Genomic DNA, 18,913 nt, shown 5'->3' with positions numbered 1-18,913 from the left:
GATCGAACTCACCCCGGTTGACTTTCTCGACCTCTGCAGCCACAGGTGGAACTTTAGAGTTTCCGGGGCCAGCACTTCGCTGCCCGCCGCTGCACGCCAACATAAAAATGTGCGTGCTACGTGCGCTGTTCTACTATTTGCGATCACTTTCGGTTTGTCTCAAGCTCTAGAATAATGACTAATACCCTTTCGGTGATGCGCCTGGTGACACAACGAAAAGTTTACTTTTGCTTCGCCGAGATCGCGTGCTTGGTCGTAGGCAGTGTGAAAGAGGTGAAGAGGTTCATGGCACACTGCTCGCCCTGATGATTTATTCCATTCCTGGTAGCCACATTCCGGCAAGCGTTAGTAGCGAGAACAAAAAAAAAAACACTTGTGCTTAGATAAAACAAACTAAATGACGCTTAGTCAAGTGATTTTGAGACGCAAGACACCAAATTTACTATATGAGGTTCAAGTATTCGTGGGCGTATCATTTCGAAGACATGAGGGTTTCCTTCATCTAGGGTGATATCTATTGAAGAAATCCTTCTATCTATGGACAGTGCTTCAAGTGGTGCGTGAAGCCGCGCTCTCACGGGCAGTATCAATTTCGGCAGAATATTTACAATACGTGTGCTCGAAAATACGGCCACTGAGGCTGTGTTTGTTTTTCACGTGTGCTTGCTCACTCAACACGTTTTTTTTATCAGTTTCATGTATCACTCGCAATAAATTTGGAGCTATATTTCATCAAAACTATCGAAATCAAATATGGTTCAAGTTATGTACACAACTGGTCATTGGTGTTCGATGCTGTTTTCGTGCACAATCGTAGCAACGGTGCCATCGCGCTCGTAACTACCATCGTAAACTGTCCCATTATAAATTATTTTCTTCACCATTCTGTATCTCTGGTTGAACATGAAGTTCGAGACTAGTCGTCACGTCGTTGAGGTGAAGGTTGTTTAATGATTCCTTGAGCCACGCTGAGTGCGTCGTCATTGATTCCTTATCACTTTTTGGCACCGATGTTGTAATCGTTCCTATCAACGTTGCTACTATAAAGAAGGAATGATGACAACACCAGGAAACAACAAGCAACATCACAGAGTAAGGCACCACAAGATCGACGCTCGAGCTCCCCTCCTTCTTCTGCCTGTCGCCATCTCGAATCTTGCACCTGCCCGTTAGGTTCGCCCAATAAACTTCTTTACATTTGGTGGAGGTGCTGGGTAACCACATCGCATACACCCTGGAACTCCGAACCCGCACCCTGCCGTCGACCATGCAAGTTGACGCCACCCAACAAAGAGTACCTCTCGCGGCCGCTACTTGCCCCGGCCTGGTTCACCAGCGAGAACCCCCGATCTTTGCGGGAACCGAAGACCAGGATGTGGAGGACTGGCTGGCGTCGTACGAGAAAGTCAGTACACCCAACAGATGGAATGATGCTGATAAGTTGCGCACTGTCAATTTTTATCTCACCAACGCAGCCAAGCTGTGGTATACGAACCACGAAACCGAGTTCGCGAACTGGTCCGCTTTCAAGGAGGCGATATGTGCCGTTTTTGGTCGCCCTGCCTTACGGAAGATACGCGCCGAACAGCGTCTGTGGACACGGGCACAGGAGCCAGGTGAAACTTTCACCTCGTATAAAGAAAATTTGATCGATCTCTGCCGGCGCACCAATGCTTCCATGAGCGAGAGTGCAAAGATACAGCACATTATCAAGGGCGTTGACGATGACGTTTTCCAGATGCTTCTCGCTAAATGTCCAAGCACTGTGGCTGAAGTAGTGACTTTGTGTCAGAGCTTTGATGAATTGCGGAGGCAACGAGCTCAGACGCGACGCTCATTCCAGACAATCCAACCAGTGACCACACTAGACGTCATGACTGACCAGACAAACCTTCTCGCACAAATGAAAGACTTCGTGCGAGAGGAAGCGGCTCGGCAGCTTTCTCTGCTGCCTTTTGTCAACGCCAGGAATGCTCACAGCAACACCCACTGCGACACCCACAACCATTGACTCCCATGCTCTGACGTGTGGTACAAGAGCAGATTTCCGAGGCTATGCCGGTGCCCTTGCAGCAGCCCCCCGTCATGGCGCCTCTTACGTACGCTGAGGCACTAAAGCGGCAGTAGCTACTCCAGCCCCCGCCATTCCAGGTACTGCCGCATAACTTTGCCCCAACTCAGCCATCCACCGCCTGGGTTCCTCCCATTGCTACCACAGTTTTAACTCACCCGTCCGCCGCATGGGCCGCTCTCCTCGTCGCCCATACTTGGAGGACGCGTGATAACCGACCCATCTGTTTAGCGTGCGGTGGTCCTCGCAATATCGCCCGATACTGCCGTGGTCGCGTGCCGGGATACACAGACACCCGGACCCAGAACAGCTTCATGGACCTTCCTCCATCTCGTCTGGAAATTCGAATCCTCAGTCAAGCTCGTCTTCACGTGAACGTCTACGTACTATGTCTGGTCGATCTCCTTCACCACGTCACCACTCCCTAAGACCCGTGCGTCGTCGGCCAGCTCCTGAACGCGAGGGAATCTAACCGCCGCTGTTCAGGAGGCAAGAAATGCGCTGTCGAAATGCTCAAGTCCTCAGACATTGCCGTCGAATACTGTCGAAGTTTTTGTAGAACGTACTCGAGCATAAGCTCTAGTGAATACCGGTGCTGCGATTTCCGTGATTGACGTTAAACTATGCCGCAAGCTCCAAAAAGTGACTACGCCTCTTGATATATTGTCCTTGCATACAGCGAATGGGGACCCGTTTGAGCCTGTTGCCGCCTGAACGGTTCGACTGGTCATCGCCAACGACCACTACACTGTTGAGTTTATTGTCCTTTCGTCATGCTCGCACGACATCATACTTGGATGGGATTTTTTTATCACGTAACCACGCCGCTATTGATTGCGCAACATTTGAGATGGTGACAAGACAAGGAAGATGGTGGAGCTCGAGCACCGATCTCGTAGTGCCTTTCCCTGCGATGATGCTTGTTGTTCCCTGGTGTTGTCATCATTCCTTCATTATATTTGCAAGCTCCTCACGAGCTTCTCAGTGACCGGGTCCGTGTATTTCTATCCAGCGCAATGCAAGCACTTCTCCATCAGTGTCATATTGTACACCGGATGAGTACTGCTCACCACCCTCAGATGAATAGCCTGACTGAGCGGTTTAATCGGACCCTGGGTTACTTGTTCGCGACTCATATAGCATCTGACCAAACGAACTGATACCTGGTTCTTCCGTTTGCGACCTACGCGTACAACACCGCTACCCAAGTCACCACCGGCTTTTCCCCATTCTTCCTTCTATACGGACGTCAACCATCGCACACAGTTGACACTTTGCTGCCATACGCACCAGATGCATCTGAGTGCACGACCGTGTCCGAAGCCACCCTTCACGCCGAAGAATGCTGCCAACAAGCGAAGCACTTTACTACGGCTGACCAATAACGCTAGAAAAAGGCCCGCGATTGCGACCATCCTCATGCCCGAAAGTTCGCCCCTGGAACCCTTGTATAGATATATGTACCAAACAGTGCGCGTGGTTTGTCTACCAAGCTACTTTCAAATTACCATGATCCATACCGCGTGGTAGAGCGCCCATCGCCCGTCAGTTACGCCATCGAACCGCTTACGCCACTCGGTGACCATCGTCGGCGTGGACACGATATTGTTCACGTGAGCCGCTTGAAACCGTGCTTCGACACGCTCGTTTCCATTTGTTAGATCTTCAGGACGGCTTCATCTTTCTCGACGGGGGTAATTATAATGAAGAAATGATGACAACAACAGGGAACAACAAGCATCATCGCAGAGTAAGGCACCACGAGATCGGCGCTCGAGCTCCCCCCCCCCTCTTCCTCGCCCTGTCGCCATCTCGAATCTTGCACAAGCCCGTTAGGTTCACCCAATAAACCTATTTACACTACCAATCGTTGCTGCCGAATGAAACGAAGATAACTACTTGTGACGCGGATTGTATGTTGGCAGAATACTGCGATGAGAATGTACGCGATGGGAAGCGTGATCGGCATTTGCAAAGGACAGGAGCCCATACGAATCGGTGGCAGGGTATTGATCAGGTAGTGCTTTGGAACCAAAAGGAGCTACGGACGCCGTCCACTGTTGGTGTGAGAGGCAGCTGAAGTGACGGTCGGACCCCACCGCCAAGCGTTAACAGCGTTCCTCGATGGAAAAGCGCGCACTGTCGACGACCCGCGAAGACACGTACCGGTGGCTTCCTGTATGGGGTTTACTTACCATACTGTTTAATTTTAAAGGCGCCCTGCAACACTTTTTGAGCATAGCCAAAAAACGATGCTGATCTGTGGTAGAGGCTCCCGAGAACACGCGAGCCAAATGTGATAGCGCACTGCGCGGCGGGCATTTCAAAATAAATAATCAAAGTGACATAAAATTGCTTTGTCTTTTCTTGACAAATGACTGAATGAAGACGCTCAAAAATTACACGTAGATTACCCATCTATCAGCCATTGGCTGATGTGAACACGGCGTGCCCAGTTGTTACAGAGATTGTGCGAGAGGCCGTCACTTGTTCTAGCATGCGTTCTAGCACACCTCGCTACCCCAGGCCACTCTTTCGACAACATAACTGCCAGAACACTCGAATCTGGCTTTAAATCGCAATACGAAAGGGAAGTCCGTGAATTTTTTCTTATTCATAAATTTAACGCCATAGCGTCTGGAATAAACGAGAACCCAGGGAGGCTTACGTTTTTGCCGGCAAAACAGATAAATCAACCGCCGTAGCCCACATACACGTTTGTTCACTGCCTTGATTACGTTGAGGTGTAATTGGTGACACATTAGTTAGTTGACCAGAAGGCATGCACAATCTGTTACCACATTAGTGACATCAATGGTGATATTATGCTCATATATATTTCATTGACAACGAACGTAACTTACCATGGCATTGTCTTTTTTTGTTCATTCACAAATGTTGCGATATCACAAGTGTCCATCATATTATTTGTATCTATGTTTTCAAGTCACCTTGCCCTACCATATTCTGTATAGCGCGCTGCTACTCCGCTATCAATTGATTGATTGATATGTGGGGTTTAACGTCCCAAAACCACTATATGATTATGAGAGACGCCGTAGTGGAGGGCTCCGGAATTTCGACCACCTGGGGTTCTTTAACGTGCACCCAAATCTGAGCACACAGGCCTACAACATTTCCGCCTCCATCGGAAATGCAGCCGCCGCAGCCGGGATTTGAACCCGCGACCTGCGGGTCAGCAGCCGAGTGCCTTAGCCACTAGACCACCGCGGCGGGGCTACTCCACTATCAACAAAATGCTGCGCATGTCTGAATATCTTTTTGTTAACATGTATGTCAATATTGCTAAGAGTGATTATTCACAATTGGGGGCCCCCATGCTATGTCCTTAAGAAGTGCGTGTTAGTGTAATATGCACGTATGCCCTGACGAAGGCCGGTCCCCGGCCGTAACGTTGGCAATAAAGCATTGTTTTTTGTTTGCTCGTTCGCTCCTTCTGGTGACTTGTAACTCGACCGACTCGACCGGAATCCAGGAAGACTTTCAAGAAATATATATATATATATATATATATATATATATATATATATATATATATATATATATATATATATATATATATATATATATATATATATATATATATATATATATATATATATATATATATTTATATATTTATATATTTATATATATATATATATATATATATATATATATATTTATATATATATATATATCCGACTCAGGGCAAGGAATTTTTTTCACCCACTTTTCTTTCTTCTTATTTCCACAACACTGGTTCTATTCACTTCCTCTATACAATCCTTGGCATTATTTTCTGTTAGATCTTACTAATATTGTGTCAAAACATGGAAAAGCAAGCCCTTAGGTAAACGCTTTTTTGTTTATATATATATCTATATATATATGTATGTATACATTTATATATATATATATATATATATATATATATATATATATATATATATATTTATATATTTATATATATATATATATATATATATATATATATATATATATATTATGTATATAAGGGAAACAAGTGCATACTTAAGGGATCGTTTTTCGTGTTTACACGATAATAATGAGATCTAACAGACAATAATGCCAAGGAAGGTATAGGGGAAGTTATTAGGCCAATTGTAATGTAAATGAGAAGAAAAGTGGGTGAAAAGATAACTTGCCGTGGGCAGGATCCAAACCTGCGACCTTCGAATAACGCGTTCTATGCTCTACCACTTGAGTTACCACGACAGCTATTCCCCCAGCCATTTTATTGAGTATCTATGTCAATTTAAACGTGGGAGTGTCAGTCAGCACCACTAGTAGCCATGGCGGCGAGTGTGGCATACTCTTTATGATTATGTTTGGCGTCACGTAGCACGTGATTTTATTACTAACTGGCAACTGACCACTATTCTCTCTCGTATACAACCTAAAGGCACCAAGTCTGACAGTACGAGACCCTCGTTAATTAATAAAGGAAACAAGTGTATACTTAAGGGCTCGTTTTTCGTTATATATATATATATATATATATATATATATATATATATATATATATATATATATATATATATATATATATCTGTGTGTGTGTGCGTGTGTGTGCAATAAAATCAAGCACTCTATACAAATAGATGTGGCCCTGGTGTTTAGCTACAGATTCCCGATGCTGCACTGAAACCTTTCACAGTGATTCGTTACATGTTCGTTCTTTTTAACGTTAGACGCACATTTGTCTAGAGTATACCACAATGCTTATTTCACACGCTACCTACCCATTGTGCCTCGCATGATCACGGTCGTGGATGAATGTAAGGAGCGCATAAATGCGCTCACAATATGCTAATCACGATGGTTGTTCACGAATCAGGTGGTCACAGATGTCGCACCCAAAACCAAAGTGCCTCTAGATAAACTGCCGGCGAAAGCAGGCGTTTGCCCCGGCGAATGCACTCCTGCGATCATCGCGTTGAACATTATCAGGCGTGGCGTTGGTTCTAGCATTTTACATCGCGAACTTAACAGGCGGCGTGGTTTCCATCAACCGCCCGCCACCGGCATTTTCTCATCGCAATTCAGCGCAGCTTGGAAAGCTGGCGTTTCATAGTTACGCTGTTGCTGCCACCACTCTGCTTCTCGGACCTGTTCTTGTGCCTGCACAGGAGCATCCGACCGGCGAGTGCGCGTTCTCTCACGTTTTCACTGTCTGTGATCTTTTAGAGTAGTCCGCGGCTTACCCGTGTGGAAAATCTCAGTAGAATCGGGCGCGTGGGTACTCGGCGCCACAGCTGCACCAGGATCGACGCCACCACTAACAATGCAGCCAAAAAACGCCCGTGCTTGGGTACGACGCTAAGGAAAGCGTAACTGACAGAAGAACCATTGGGGACAACTCGGGAAGCATATGCCCATAGGTCTTTCGTTTCAACCAGCCATATGCTGCTTTCCTGTTGAATGCGACTGGGAAATCGAACCTGCGACGCCTAGTTCCGCGGTAAGACGAGTTAGAATCCTCCAGCATACTCACATTCAGCGTTTTATTCACAGATTTAACGTTGGCGCCACGAAGAACTTGGAAGAGCGACGGGGTAGCTCAGGCTTGTTTACCTTCTCTCGTGAGACAGCGCTAAGGTTGAAAAAGTACTCCTAAAGCGCATCACCCCTGTTCTGTATTACCGGAGTAAGGCTTCGTGCTTATGGCTCCGCACTCCGATATATCGGGCATGGTTACTTCTGTAAGTAAGTGAAGCATTTTTTCCAAACTTCAGAGAGTTCGAGCTTATCTATCTATCTATCTATCTATCTATCTATCTATCTATCTATCTATCTATCTATCTATCTATCTATCTATCTATCTATCTATCTATCTATTTATCTATCCATCTATCTATCTATCTATCTATCTATCTAATTATCTATCTGTCTATCTATCTATCCATCTATATATCTATCTATCTATCTATCTATCTATCTATCTGTCTGTCTGTCTGTCTGTCTGTCTGTCTGTCTGTCTGTCTGTCTGCCTGTCTGTCTGTCTGTCTGTCTGTCTATTGTGATGACTGCGACGAGTGAGCCATAGGGGCAAAACCCTGAGCGCGTTGCAAAGGAAAAGGAAGATAGGAGATGACAGCTTTGAAAAGCTGCGTGGCCGGCTTCGATGGGTGTCGGTGCTTTCAACCCCGTGTCCTGGGCGCTCGCCCCGGTCAAGCGTGACCTGGACGCCAGCAAGACGTCGTGGTGCGGGACACCAACTTAAGCTCAAGCCAGCGAGCTACACGAGCACGCGTGTCTCACTGCTGACGCTACTGCGATGAACTCAATGCCACGTTGCCCAGTCCTACGGTCACCACAACGACGGTGTGGGTGAGTGTGGTCTTCTATACTTGGTGTCGCGGGAGTGAAGCACGCTAGCGTAACGACGTAGACTTTCTTGTCGTGTCGAAGGAACTTTATTGTAGACTTTCCGTGAATAATTGTGAGATTCCATCGTATATGTTACCTGGGAGCTGTCCTCAAAAACTCAACCCTGCGCCCCTTCCGTACACTCTGCTCGGCCTACGCTGGTTTTCTTGCCCAGAGGGTTGAAATTTCCTTGGACTTCGCGGGCAAGATTCTACATCAAGACATCCTCATTTTGTGTCTGTGCCAAGTTGTCTACAACTATTTTAGCTGTTTTACCAAAATTACCCTGACACAGCACTTCACCACATTTACTATGGCCTTCGTCGGCCTCTCCTCGTATTGCAGCTACTTTCGCAACTGTCAACCTTGGTTCATTCGCGAACCTACTGCTACCCTCGTAGTTGCTAGCTTTTTCTGTGGCTCTGATTTGCACCGCATTAGGTTCATTCGTAAACCTACCACTAATCTGGTAGTTGCTAGCTTTTCCTGCGGCTCTGATTTGCACCGCACTCAACTGTTCCTCGCACTTCTCGTGTGCTACCTGTACTGATTGACCACTCCTCTAATTTGCATCTAACCTGCGTTCTAGTCTTTCACACTCGTGTCCTCAGAAATTTCTTCCATCGCCTTCCTGTGTTCTTCCACCTTTATTCTCTTTTTCTATATCCCTTCCTGTCCATTAAATAGGTATCCCCGAAATGCTCACTATTGGTCTTGCTACTTTTGCTTTCGAGATTTCAGAGAGTTTATATGCAGACTTATCATCTTCGAATTCCAGGTCGACATACAAACACAAGTTTAACAGGTTGTCTCTCCTCAATCTATTCGGGTCCATGTCGACTACTTTTTTTTGGCTCAACTGTAAAAAAAAACACAAACCCACCGGCGTTTTAATTGTGTATTTGGAGAAATTGAAGCCTGGTAAATCCCACAGCGGAAACCGAAAGCATAGGCACGCAAGTAGCACTACGTGGCCAACATCCCTCGCTACACTTTTTCCAATTATTTTTCACTCCTCTGTTCTCTTCAGTTTCCCAAAACTTTGCCGCAACGTACCCTCACAACTTACGCAAAACTCACAAGTTGCTACTAAATTATCTAAACTTTCGTCTTGACCTACTTGCTGAGATAACATCGAGCGGTGCTATGGGACCTACCTGCAACCATATGGGCTAGGCAGTTGTTTATTGTATCTGTCTTTTAACGAGTATAGGCTAAAAGACTCGATAAATCTCAAGCACAAACCCAGGCACTCACCCGATTATGTGCGGTCGTATTACGGTGCTTTCCTCTCTCCGAATTCCAGGGCTAGGGCTTTCGGCTGCCCTTCGGTTCATGTCGCTCGCCGTCGCAGAGTCTAATCCCACCGCTGCCGCCAGTTGTTGAGACCAGTGTTTGCGGCAGATCCGGAATCAAGATGTCGTAGCAGGAGGAAAATAAACTTCATAGAGAGAGTTTATTTACAATATTCACACAGCACGAGCTCTGGCCCGGAGCTCTACATTGAAAGCTCTACATCGAAAAAGGCTGTCTATTGAACAAGCTCCGTGAACCACACAAAGCAGCTCACGAAGGCTGAATAAATACAGTCTCACCTCCCGACATCCCTGGATCGGGGAATAGGTTCATACGGCACTTTCTAATACCATCTTTCGCAGCACACACGAGTGTCGTTATGCCGGCACCACCCCCAACAAACACACATGCACAGACCAAACACGTGTATGATTCCGGCGATGCTGCCTCTTACGGCGAACCTTGCTTCCAGCGAGCAGGGTAAAACGTGCTCGTCATCTCGCCGCTCGCACCACCCGACAAAGCTTTGTCGAAAGGCGATCGTGGTCTAGGCGCCTCCGAGGAGCCATACCTCGACATTTGGTACTCATTTGAGCGTCGGTGGCTCATCAGTCAGAGACGCACAGCGTGGTAGTCCGACGTCCGAAATCGGTGGAAGTTCAGCATTATGGTTTTCACGGGGGCACGAAAACGCCACGTGCAGCATCTCTGCGCGTACCCGAAGGACAGCGGTGCTCCGTAGAGTAATTTCAGCCATGCAGCGCCCAGTACATGACAACAGCAGGGCGCCTTGGCGCTGATTTATACCTCCACAAAATGAGGCGGCTGCCTTTCTTTCGTTTTGGCGGCCGCGGTAAAAGGTGGCCCACTAAACGAAACAGTGAAGTCCATGGATGACGAATGTTAATGACTGATACAGACATGATAGTTATGATATTAGTGTAATGTAAGTACATGACAACATACCATGCTCATTATGCGCTTGCGGTCGTTTTGCTAGCTTCACAAATATCAAACTTGGTATCCGGTGACATGAATAGACGGCGAAGGTAAATTAAACGTCCAAACATGACAATATTGCTATATGTGTCACGTGAAACATGATTACATGCTACTCTCATAGCGTGCTCACGGTCGTTTTGTTGCTCAACATATAAAAAACTTGGTATCACGTGACGTGAATAGACGACGAAGGTCTGTTACTAGTGCAAACATGAAAATCATAAGATGTTTGTCATGTAAGAAAAAGACTACATGCCATGCTCATGATGCGCTCGTGATCGTTTTATAAACTTCAAATTCACCAAATTTGGTATTACGTGACGTGAATTGAAGACGAAGGTATATGGTTGGTGCAAACATGATAATCATGATAGGCGTGTCTAGTGAAACATGATTACATGCACGCTCATAGCACGCTCGGCTCCGTTTCGCTAGCTCCACATATACGAAATTTATGATCAAGTGACGTGAATAGACGACGAGGGTCAATGAAACGTTCAAACATATTATTCATACCATGCGTGTCATGTGAAACATGAATATACGCAACGCCAATAGCCTGCTCGTGGCCGTTCCGCTAACTCCACGTATTCTAAATTTGGTATTACGGGACGTGAACAAATAAACAAGATAAATGAGACGTCGAAACATAATAACCATTGCGTGAAAGTTATGTGTCACATAATTTACGTCCACCCTATAGCGCTGCGCTCACTTTGTTGTGATATATCACTCTTCCACATTCGTGCTTCAAATATCATCGAAACCCACAGTATGTGGGATCTGCCACTTTTTTTCGAAGGGTTTAACAAATAGATTATACCTTTCCAACTGCTTTGCTCTCATCACAAAGTTCAGGTTCAAGCATAGGCTACAAAAATGGCACTCCGCTTGCTGCAGCGGATGAGCCAGGTGCTAGTGTTTCTTGGCACAACACTTTGTGTTTTTTGTTATCATCACACTTACTACTTCGCTCTCACTGCGAAACTGACTTCCTGCAGATATAATGAATTCAGCTAGCAATTTTAAGCGAAAATTTATTGAAGGTCTCCTCAAGGTAGAAATAAAAATACAGATGTATTGTAAATGTTGCGGATCGCGAGCCTTATTTTTCAATTTTTAGCTCATCTGCTGTTGGCGGCCTTTCCATGGCCTTTGCTTAAATACCCGATGTTGAAAGCAGAAACGTCAGTAGCAATCAGTACACATTATAGCAATCAGAAATCAACTGTCCTAATAATTGCAACATAAACGTCACAGACATTGTTGAAAAGTATTTATTCGTGGCTGTACTCTTCGTTAGGGCTATCTTGCTGGGCGAAACGACGCTGAGAATACGTGTAGTGCTGGGTGCTCCTCTATATGTAATCAAAGTTGGTGCCTCCTTCTTCTGCGGCCCCTGTAAAAAAATGGTATAGAGTTAACAGCTAGAACAAAATACCACTGAGTGCTGCTCAACAGCTCAAGATACCACTTAGTGCTGCTGATCTGCTCTCTCTCATAATTCTACAAAAGGCGTGAACTGGTTGCATTATGCAGGGAGTTTTTAGTGCACTAGGGTGAATCAAGAAAACGAAGATTGCTCATTTGTCCAGCTACTATGTATGATTAGTGTTGTGTTTTGCGTTCATTTTCAGTTTTAGTTTCTTCTTCAAATGTTATGTAGCGCTCGTGTGGCAGTGTTTTACGCCAAATGTATATATCTGTAAATAAATGAGTTGGCGAAGGAACCCGCTGCGAGAGAGACGTGCTTCTCTCGGCGCTGCGCGCCAAAGTCGTGGCTGGCGGCCGCCGGCGGCGTTGGTCTGCTGCGGTATTCGTTCTTCTCCGTCGGCGTCGTGGCCACAGCCAGCCCCCACACAAAAGTGGTGACGAGGTAAACTAAGTACGCTTGTTTTAGGGCACGTTCACACTTAGCCTCGAAGAGGGTGAAACCGGCGAAGCTTTCCGGATACTGGCTTGTTCCGCCACCCAAGCGGCCACAAAACCACGCCACGTGGCCGGAGCACAAAAATCACTCTGAGACTGGTTTTCTCGCCACGTGAAACCGGATCCGGTTTCTGCTTCACAGCCTTGGCTATGCTCTTGATCAAACTACATGATCTAACTTGCTGGCCGGAGATTAAACATGGCGGCACAGGCATCGGTGGTGCCACACAACGGCTCAAATCGCAAACAACACGTGCACTACGACGAAGCTTGATGACATTAACGAGGACGCGTTTATCGAGAGCATGACTTTTCTTTCTATTTAGTCGAGAGTTGCCCCGCTCCGCCCTTAGGCGTTACAGCTGGGCGGTTTACAACAGAGATACAAATAGGTCTTTATTTATAGAACATACTTATTCTTCAGAGAGCTTGTTCCATTCGGCTACGCACTTCCGTAAAAAATAATTCGCAAACATGCACGTCCTGGGCCGGTATTCACGGATTTTGTGTTTGTGATCATTCCGCACAGAAACACAAATATTAGTACATAAATAATTATCTTTGTTTATACCTACCTTGTTGTTATATATTTAAAAAAAGAGTTTTAGCCTTAACTCTTGTCTTCGTGATGACAACAGTTTTCCATTAAATTATTTTTTCATCATTGTGACACTGTCTATTCTACGGTACATGCCCAGTACGTACTTGGCTGATCTGTTTTGGATACCTTCTATTTGATAAATGAGACTGGCTTCCGATGGATCCAATAGTTGGCAGGCGTACTCTAAGATAGGTCTAACACAGGTAGCAAATGCATTCCGTTTTAATTCATCTTTGCGATATCTTAGCTTACGTTCAACAAAATGCAGCGCCCGTCTAGCCTTACCAACTGCATCACTGATGTGCGCATTTCATGAGCAGTCAGCAGAAAACACGACGCTTTGGTAGTTTGAGACTATAACTGTGATAACAACCTCCTTATTCATAGAATATTTATTAATCAGTGGTTTTTTCTTTCAAGTAAAACAAATATAGATGCATTTTCGCATTTGAACACAAGTTGTACTGCATACACCAATCCTATACTCTGTTCAAGTTTCCTTGTAACGCTGTCGCATCTTCGTCGTAAGATATGCTTCAGTAAAACACGCAGTAATCTGCGAACAGTCGCAGGGAGGACGCAATGCCCAAATTTATATCGTTCATGCATATCAAAATTATTATAGGTCTCAATAAAGTGTCCTAAGAGACTCCTGGGGTGACGTTTACGTAACTCAATTTTTTGCCATTAATAACAGTGAATGCGTAACCGTGTCGAAAGCTTTTCGAAAATCTAGAAAAAAACAATGTATATGGCCCTCAGCATATATTTCACTCCCTAAATCATTAGAGAATTTTACAAGTTGTGCAGTGCAGGATGAGTCCTTGGGAAAACCATGCTTTAGTTTAATTAGGTTATTGTACTCGTTGAGGTGACTCATGATGTCTGAGCAAATTATATGCTCCAATAACTTGCATACGATACATGTCAGGGAGAGGGCCCTATAATTCTGCACATCTTTTTTCGAACTCCCTTGAATAACCAGAACAACGTGGGCTATCTTCCATTCGTTAGGCAATTCACTAGCACGAAGCGACTGCCTAAATATAACGAAAAGATAAAGGGAGATGGTCGCAGCGAAGTGCTTTAACATGCGGTGTGAAATACCGTCAGTATTATGTTTTCGTCTAAACAGGGGCGAGACCAGCAGGCAGCACACGGTGGCTAAGTGCAACACATGTTTATTCGGTCACACAACCAACTGTTTTACAACCGGGAAGGAAAAGGGGCAGTTGATTATATACGTGATCGAGCCACAATCACACCTTGCATTGACGTCACGAAGCCCAACAGTCCGAGTCCGGGTCACCACTGATAGCGAAGCGCGTCTGCGTCAGCCCCCCTAAGCACAAACCTGATAACACAACAGTCAGGGCCAACTTCCTTGATTCCGAACGATTGCTGTAATAAATTTTTGATGCCAGACACGCCGAGTTCAGCCTGCGTCATAGGTTACACATTGCTAGCAGCTGTTGTTATAATCTCGGATTTCGCTGGAAGAAATACTGAATGAAAGTCATTTATATCTGTTGCCTTTGCTTCGTCGTTCGTTACGATTCGGTTATTACAAATGATTTCTTGAATGCCCAGATCACTTGATCCGCACCCCTTTAAATACTTCCAAAAAGCCTTAAGATTGGTTTTCAACCAATCTTAAGGTCTTAATTAGGTCCCTTCAAATAATTTTTATTTGCGTTGTTAGTAGTGAGTTTGTAATCAAGCGTAATTTTTGCCAATCTCTCAAAATGAGCCTTGTTCTTTGTTTTCCTATACTTCGCGAAAATCCGTTTACTTTTTTGTATAATTCGTATAATGGATGATGTGACCCAAGCTTTTCTTCTTTTTTAAGCTTTGAGAAATATACATGTGGTATATGTTCCTTCACAAGCTCACCCAAATTAACTTTAAACGTATTCCACAGTTCATGATTGTGATAGCCGTCTGCTAAGCAATCAAACATTGAAAGGTAGTGAAGCAGTTTATGTCGATACCTTCATAGTTCCTTTCATCATAAAAAAATATGTTTCTATTTTCCCAAAAGCAGAATAGTTGAATTTCGGTTTTGATGGTCGCTACAACAGCCGAATGGCCGCTATTCCTGGCACGACTGTTATAGAAATTACTACAATAGGTGCGCTTGAAAACAACAGATCTAGGATATTACCTCCACGTGTTGGTTTTCTTCCGGATTGTACTAGACCATATGTGTCTAAAACCTTGTTTCATTTCAGAGTTCGCAGCACAACGAGCAAGAATGCCACAATAATCATCCTGCCAACACAAGTCCGGCAGATTAAAATCACCACCGAACAATATCTCTTCACCAGACACTTCTGAGATGATCTCAGACAAGGCACAAACTGCGCTTGGATCAGAGTTCGGTGCAAAGTAAACCCAGCCAACAATCAAACTAGAGTTATTAGGCAACACGAGTTTGCACCAGACTGTTTAGATAGCTTCGTGACAGACATTGAGAGCGCTAGACTGCATTGTCGTATGAACAAGCAAAAAAGTGCTCCCTCCGATGCTCGGCCGATCTTTACGATAACCACGTAGCCTTGTGGACACACCTCAGTATCTCTAACAGTTGGTTTGAGCCAAGATTCAGTGCCGATTACAATATCTGCTTCCGCTGATTTGGTGAATCCAGCAAGCTGGTCTACTTTATTTGTTACACTTCTGCAATTATCTACTAAGCCAACAATACCTTTGTGTTCTTGAGCTTTATTTTTATTGACTGGTCATGTTCTCGAAAACAAGACAACCTCAACCTTTCCTTTTCCAGCAAAACGCCCTACCATTCACGAAGAGCTCATTAATACTTAAACTTGACTTTTTATTGGCTTTCTTAACTGTAGCATATTGCCATAGCTTTTTTCTGATAGCACGCGTTTCAGGTGAGCAATCTTCGTCGATACCGTACGCGGTCCCTTTAAGTTTTCTGGTGTTTGACAGAATTGTTTTTTCTGAAAAGATGAAAGGCTTACAATTAATGGCGGTTTCGCTTTACTGTCATGTTTTTCCACACGATGTGCCCTTTCAAAGGATTTAAGCTCAATGGCCAGGTAATATTTACAAATAGCAATAATCAGTTGCTTCGATTTGCCCAAGTTTCAAACTGATCAATATTCTCTACACCGTATAATACAATGTTTCTTCTACGGCTTTGATTTTCTTGATAGATTGTTATGTGGGGTTTAACGTCCAAAAACCACCATATGATTATGAGAGACGCCGTAGTGGAGGGCTCCGGAAATTTTGACCACCTGGGGTTCTTTAACGTGCACGCCCAACTGAGCACACGGGCCTACAACATTTCCGCCTCCATCGGCTTCGATTTTCTAAATTCACAACCTCCAGTTCTAATTTCTTTACTTTATCTAAGAGATATTTAATTATATCGGCAATATCGGAGACTAACTTATTGACCTCTTGCAATTACCGTTGAGTAACATTCAAGTTTTCATCATGTCATTAAAGTTTCATGTTTCGTAAGTCTTGCATCAATCGAGTTTAGTTGACTCAAAATGGCTGTTTGGCCACCCTGGATGTTTTTCAGCAAGTTATCTGTGTCACGAGGGTCAGGACTTGGCTCAACGTCACCTGATAGCAACAACAACACCGCAAGATACAGCATTCTGTTTAAGACAAAAAGTGGCAGCATATCCAGGTAGTGAATGATGGATAGAGGGGCGAAGCATCCGTTCATCCATTCGTTCTTGCTTCGGTCCATCGATGCGCGCGTGTGTGTGGCCGCCCGTGCATCCATCCACCCGTCCGTGCGTGCTTCTGTTCGTGCGTCCGCACGTTCATCTGTGCGTCCGTCCCTGCTTTCGAGCATGCATCCGCTGCTGCGTCCGTCCATGCGTCCATCCGTCCATGCAGCCATCCGTTCGTCCGTCCATACATTTCTGTGTGTCCGTTCGTCCATCTATTCAAATCTCCAAGTACCGCCATCTTCGCCTACTATCATCATATATTCCCCATATAGAAGCACCGCCATCCAGCGGACATTCCAAGGTCTAAACGAGAGGTGGCATACGCACACTTTCTTACGGCTTGCGCTTCGTGTCTACTTCTCACCTTTATCCACCTCGAGTTCATCGTATATACTAGTTCACTGTATTCATGGCACTGCGGCCTAACGCTCGCTAAACCCTTGTAAAACCTAGGAGGTTACGCCCAGCGAGTATAATGTGCAACACTTTCTTGTCTTCTGTGCGTTGTTGAACAATAAAACATTCGCAGCGTGCGCGTTAACTATAAGCCGAACTCCCCTGTCTCTCATTCCCCCTTAGCAGTTATTGGCATGTAGACTGAGCGCCATTTTTTATTGTTCAACAACGCACAGGAGAAATCTCTCACCGGCACCACCTTGGAGGTCAATATGAAATACCTGTTACACACTACTACAACGGCTACGAGGGACGAACGGGTGCCGCTCTAAGGAGCTTCGCCACTAAATAGAACAACTTTTCCCACCCTTTCGATAGACCCGCTTGTAACAAGGCAACGTCACACTTGCCAGAGTTGGTGGAGCTGGCACAACTGGTAGAAATTTGCGAGTCGTAAACGGACAGTTTTGGCTAACCTGCACAAACAATTCTGCGTCATTTCAAGATGTAGTCTCTTCACCCACTTTGAGTGGCGACCAAGTAAATATGGTCACGATTTTAAATATTTCTATTTGCCACACATTGCTTCAAACTTCTCCTGTTCCATTTCCCAGTGAATTCTGTCAGCTGTTCACCCGTGAACTCGGTCTTGTGCGTGACGTTGAGCATGAAGTGGTGCATCCACCTGATGTGTGTCCAGTTCCTTCTGAGCTTCGGAAAGTTCGATCACATTCGGTTTTTTTAACGTACACACAAATATGGGCACAGGGGCCTGCAAAATTATTTGTATAAATGCTTGAAGCACATAATCAAGGCACCCAGTACGCCATAAATATTCGTAATTTCTTCATAGTCGGACAGATTTCACTAGGTAAAACTTCGTCATTCTTCATAGAAGCGTGGTTGGTATCCGCTAAACATTTCTAACGAATTATGTGTTTCATTCAGTGGCTGACGACGTTGAAGAATTACGCCTTAAGTGGGTATGGGCGAACATTATTAGGTGATGACGAACAAGCTTTTGAAATGTGTAGCAGCATTGGACGACCCCCTTGTTACGTGCTTCGCATTATGTGTTGCCTGGTTGTTTCTTTTCTGTTCCAAAACACTTTAATACTCATTTTTATTACTCATTTCTTTCCCGACTTCAAGCTTGCCTAAAGAAAGTTTGCGGTAAGGGCTCAAGCACTGACGTGGCTCAGCGGTTGAAGTTTCTCGTGGCCCACAGCACACCGTGGTTCAAACCTATGTCACCACAGGTCTTTGGTGTTTTTGATTATGTTTTTTTATTCGTGCGACGTTGGTTATGAACACAGGCGGTGGTGGCAGTGGTGGTGGCAGACAACTGTGGCGCTACGCGAGACTCATGTTGTGATCCCGTAATAGCTATTGATATAAAAAAATGGTTCAGATTTAAACGGCGTCGGGACTGGCTTTTTGTCGTGTTATCCCTGGCAATAATGAAGAACCAATAAAGAACGCGCAGCCACCACCATTCCGCACAGA

At 45.0% G+C, this 18,913-nt stretch overlaps 1 protein-coding gene and 1 long non-coding RNA gene across 2 annotated transcripts in view; one reads left to right on the top strand and one right to left on the bottom strand.

The window, feature by feature from the left end:
• LOC119173336 (uncharacterized) overlaps positions 1-18,913 on the top strand; it is a 763,312-nt gene that overhangs the window by 176,226 nt on the left and 568,173 nt on the right. The window lies entirely within an intron of this gene.
• LOC142817424 (uncharacterized) overlaps positions 12,026-18,913 on the bottom strand; it is a 37,599-nt gene continuing 30,711 nt past the window's right edge. Inside the window, exon 2 of the long non-coding RNA XR_012895225.1 lies at positions 12,026-12,161. This is a non-coding gene — a long non-coding RNA (uncharacterized LOC142817424). The remainder of the gene's footprint in view (positions 12,162-18,913) is intronic.

This window comes from Rhipicephalus microplus, chromosome 5, assembly GCF_043290135.1.
Source record: "Rhipicephalus microplus isolate Deutch F79 chromosome 5, USDA_Rmic, whole genome shotgun sequence".
In the NCBI taxonomy this organism is placed as follows: Eukaryota; Metazoa; Arthropoda; class Arachnida; order Ixodida; family Ixodidae; genus Rhipicephalus; species Rhipicephalus microplus.
The sequence above is the reverse complement of the archived record's forward strand: the minus strand, read 5'-3'. Positions and strand labels throughout refer to the sequence as shown.